This window comes from Tenrec ecaudatus, chromosome X (assembly GCF_050624435.1).
Source record: "Tenrec ecaudatus isolate mTenEca1 chromosome X, mTenEca1.hap1, whole genome shotgun sequence".
NCBI classification, from domain to species: domain Eukaryota; kingdom Metazoa; phylum Chordata; class Mammalia; order Afrosoricida; family Tenrecidae; genus Tenrec; species Tenrec ecaudatus.
In genome coordinates, this window is record NC_134548.1 from 56108110 (window position 1) to 56113179 (window position 5070).

The 5070-nt window shown below is 37.8% G+C and overlaps 1 pseudogene; it reads right to left on the minus strand.

Moving 5' to 3' along the window:
- Positions 1-2957: 2957 nt before the first annotated feature.
- On the minus strand, positions 2958-4068 carry LOC142434946 (la-related protein 1B-like; annotated as a pseudogene).
- Between the last annotated feature and the right edge of the window lie 1002 nt (positions 4069-5070).

Genomic DNA, 5070 nt, shown 5'->3' on the forward strand with positions numbered 1-5070 from the left:
GTGGGAAATACATCCATTTGCATTAGAATTCTTACATACAACATTTACATGGAACAACATGACTCCTCTGAAAAAGTGGTATTATAGCTGTTATATATAGCACACGAGGAAACTGAACCGCAAAGATGCCGTTGGGTGGTTTTGAAGCCCAATTGTTCAGACTCCAAACCCAATTTTCATTCTACCTCCTCACGATGCTGCCTTTCTCTTTGGACCTTGAACTGTTTGGAAATCTTTTTGAGTGTGAGCAGAGAGACTTCATGAACACATACCTGAATCCATGAAATAAAACAAGTCCCGGAAAGAACTGGGTGATCTATGCTTGATAATAGTTTGTGCTCTTGTGTTAACGTCACTGAACACATCTGGAACTGTAAAAGGGGGTAAATTGTACCTTTCCAGTTTACCCTCACCATTTCATTGTGGAGCCCACTGAGGTAATAAATGTGAAGGACTTATATTTGTACTGAATTTTCCTTACCTATAAAATGTTTACTGCTCCATTCAAAGAAACACCCAAACCAGCCTTTCTCCTTTCTTAAACCTCTCACTAAAGCTGCACTCTGCTCACTTCCCTTTCTTACCAGCCCAACCCCATTCGGACACCTCCCCTACATATTCTCCTTGTGTGTTTGGAACTTTCGCATCTTTGTTGCACACAATTTTAATAATTTTTTGTTGAAAAATTTCAAATTTATTTTTTGTTGAAAATGTAGAATATTTACTAAATATTTTATATGTGTAAAATTCAGTTTCACTGGTTATATTTTTCTAGTTATGCATCTATTCTCACCCTTCTTTTATGAATTGTTCCTCCGCCAGTAGCATAAAACTCCCCCCCTGAATTTCTTATCGAATCTTTCAGGTTGCTGTTGTCACTTTGATTCCCCAGAAATAATTCTTAAAAGAGCACAATGCTCAAGGCAGACATTCTTTACTAGTTGAGTTCCACTATTTGGGTTACACTTTGGTAGGTAACTGCAGGACCATCAGTTTGAAAGCACCAGCCACACCACAGGAGAAAGATGAGGCTATCTCTTCCCATAAAGATTTATAGCTTCAGAAACCCCAGAGAACCATCTTATCTATCCTGTAGAGTCACTATGGGTCAGAATTGACTCGGTGGCAGTTTGCTTTTAAGAAGACTTCAGAGATAATTTTTATTTAAGTTTTAAAGATTATTTCAGGGAAGTAGTTTTAGAGGTTCATCAAGAATCTGTGCTTCTGGAGAATCTGGATTCCATAAGAATTTGAAATTTTGTTCTTCATTTTCTCTCCTGTTGTCAAAGGAGACCAGCCTCTAACAACTGAAGAGTCAGTAGGTGAAATTGTACGGTTATAATATATGAAGATTATAGTAAAGTCATAGAGAATAGGAAAGATAGGAGAGAATAAAATAAAGGAAGCAGACACATTTTATGGTAGCATGCTTGCCTCAGCTCCTCTTGGTGGTCTACATGGAAGTGGGAGAGGAGAGAGAGTATCTTTACTATCTTGGCATATTTATAGGTAGCCATACAACATGAATATTCAGTAGTTACATATGTCACAAGGTGGGTGGAACCTACAACAAACCCTAAGCTTACAGGTGAGGAAACCTAATAACCTGCATTGGAGGAAGGTAGGAGGTGGGGCGGGGGGTTGTGGCTGGGTGGCACAGGCAGGAAGAGATAGCAACAGGATGCCTGCTTCTGAAGGGAAATAAAGTCAACCATGTGCTCACTTTAAGACAGCATAGCTGTTAGGGGAGAATCTGTGGGAACGATACTTAAAGCAGGATAATGTACTTGGACTTTACCTCTAACTTACCAAAGTAGAGGCTTTCCTACTGTGAAATACTAGCTTTCCAGATTCCCTCTGTTATGTTAGGGAAGATAGTCTTTGCTGCATTTTCCTCAGTGTTAGTTTCTCATACCTATGAATAGAATTCTTCCATAGAATTTTTACACAAGCTGTTCAGTAATGGTAGTGTACGGTATCTGGTTCTTTAGGATTCTTGGCAAAGAAGGTAGCTTCTCAGAGGCATTGCCACACATTCCAGTTTTTATTCCTGTTCCTCATTCTCCTTCTTCCTGTGTTACTCCAGGTGAATAGAGACCCATTGTTGTAACTTGGGTGGATGCTTAAAAACTTTTAAGAACGCCAGCACTGTGCACAAAGGAGGAGATAGAGCAGAAGTATTAAGCCAGATAGTAGGTTAACTTGCTGAGTTGCTCCATATAACCATGACCAAAACCTACAAACCAAGAGTTCAAAACCTGTGAAATTTTTGGTTGCACATAAACAGCCTCAGAAGCTGCTCTTTTTGTAGTTTTTGTAGCTAGATCTTTTTTCTCTCATCATCAGTACTTTATTGATGTATAGATCGCCATGCTTATATATCAAAAAGATGTTTGAATGAGTAAAGAAAAATATAGCCTTGTTCATTTCTTAAATATCTTATTCCTTGAAGTCCACATTAATAAATCTTAGAGTCCACGAGAAACATCGTGACAATGTGTATATTATACCATGTACAGTTGTATACTATGTTAAAGGGCAAATCAAATAGCAAAGGACCTAAAATTCTGGGAAATTCTATTTCTGTGTTACTTTTTTGCATAACTCTGGAGAAGCAAAAGACAGAATTCTTATAATATTTTGAGAATGATAATAATTAATTCTTCCACATTTAATAAAATTAGCCTATGCAACTCAAGCCAAATACAAATGTGCAGCTCCAAAAAAAAAAGCAGTCCTCTGGTCTCTCTTATTATCATCACAAAAATGGTTATTGCTATTGTAGTGCTTACCCAGTTTCCTTTCAAGGAGGTGGAGTAAGCATTCTTTCACACAGCAGACAAGATAGTTTTGGTTGTTTTCATTTATGCATTATGATTTGTTCCAATACTTACGTAGATGATTCAGTGATTCATGTATTCTATTGCATATTCGGATCATTGTGACAGCCAAGAGCATCAGTAGATCATTACCCTGACTGTATGTGAGCCCAAAGCCTGACCAGGCATAAACTCTGAATAGTCATTTAGTTGGGAGAAATCAGTCTGTGGCACACTCCATGGAGGAGAGTCAGGGAATGGCCATTTTTTTTCTTTCTTAAAAAAAAATCATTTTATTGGGGGCTCATACAACTCTTATCACAATCCATATATCCATCCATTGTGTCAAGCACATTTGTACATTTGTTGCCATCATCATTCTCAAAACATTTGCTTTCTACTCGGGATTGGCCATTTTTCTGGTTCTTTTTTTTTCTCATCTTCTCATCCATAATTTCCACTTCTCTACTATCTTTCAGTGCTTCTAAAATGATTTTAAGGTTTGTAGTGAGAGCCTGAACTCAGTGGAAACAAGCAATCAAGAAAGCAGGTAAGAGAAACCCTGCTTTATGCATCTTTCTTCAAAGACAGAAGTCCTGCTTCAAATGTTGTCTTCTGAAGTAATATTCAATTCGTCTCTTAATATTCTCTTTCAGCAGTGATTCTTCCACAGGGTACATGTCTATGTCTGTATTGTTGTCATAGTAAGTTCTGGTTGGAATTGTTGATCTGTCCTTCCATCATTTTCTTGATAGCCATATGAATGATCAACGTTCAAGCAAGGATTTCCTCTGCCTCGTCCTCTTCCACATCCTCCTTCCCTAAAGAACTTTGGATATTACCACCCTCACTTTTTACCCTGGAAACTTCATCTTGATCATCTCTCTTTTCTCTATCTTGCCTTCAACTTCATTTATCATTTTGTCTATTGTTATGTGCTTTTCAAAAACTTACTTCAGGTTGATATATTGAGCTGTTCTGGGGTCTTGGTCTTTTTTGACAGTGTGTTCTTACATCATCTAAGTGGAGGGGTACCTACTTGTGCTTGCTAAGTCTTTTTTGTTGATTAGTTTACTGAGCCTCATTTTCACTGGAACTATCTAATTTTGTTTCCCCATTTTCTTGATAATCACTATTGCTTCTCTTTTCAACTGTTTTCTTTTCTATTTTGTAGTTTCTTATTTTCTTGACTAATGACAATTTGACCTCCAGTGTTCACTAATTCACTTGGCATTGGCCAATTTTCCATGTTGCTGGAATCACTTGCCTTCTTGTTTTTCTTTTTCCTGAGTTTTTCTTGCTTTTATAATTTAGGGAAACTGAGTTCTGCTTCTAGCGTTTCCGGGGGGGGGGAATTTCAGAGGCTTTGACCTGGTATGGGGTACAGGTGGGGTGAGTGATGGGGAGGCTTTTCAGTTCAGGGGTTTTCTTTAAGTTTCTCCTCTAGCCAGCCACCCCCTTCTCTGGAGTGTCCTCAGCTGCAGGGCTGTCCTGCAGAGGCTATTCCTTGCCAAATAGAAAAATGGAATTGAAAATAATGGAAATTTCCCACAAACTTTTCTTACATTTGTGTTTGTATCCCTATTGCCTAAAGTATCTGACACATAGTGATACATTTGTTTTGTTTTTGTAGGTTCCTCTTAAGTCTTTACTTTATCAAATACAACTAAATTGGAAATTGATATAGGTGGGATAAGAAAGGAAGTTGTATTTTAGTATAAAGGATTTCTTGTGTAGCCCCCCCCAAAAAATCTTCCTACTTGTTTGTATGCCTAGCTGTTGAGGACTCATAAACTAGGAGATCTTTAATTTAACCAAATCAACAAAAAAATCTAATGCCATTGTTTTTGAGATAATTCAAACTTTAGTGCCTTAGAGGACAGAGTAGCACTGCTCCATAGGGTTTCAGGGACTGTGACATTTGTGTGCTTCCGCAGAGTTGCCAGTAGAGGCTAACTAAGAGCCTTTTGATTAATAGTTGAACATTTAACCAGTTCTGCTACTAGGCTTCTAAAAAGTCTTTGTTGTTCTTAGGTACCTTTAAGTAGGTTCCAAATCATAGAAACCCTATGTACAATAGATGGGAAGGGTCTTTTAGGAGTATAAAATGTTGCCATACATTGAGATGTGGAGAGGCAGAATTCTCCTAAGAACTGGTAAGTTATATGAAGTGCTTTTTAAAAATCATTTTATTGGGGGCTCGTACAATTCTTACCATAATCCATTCATACACTCATTGTGTCAGGCACAT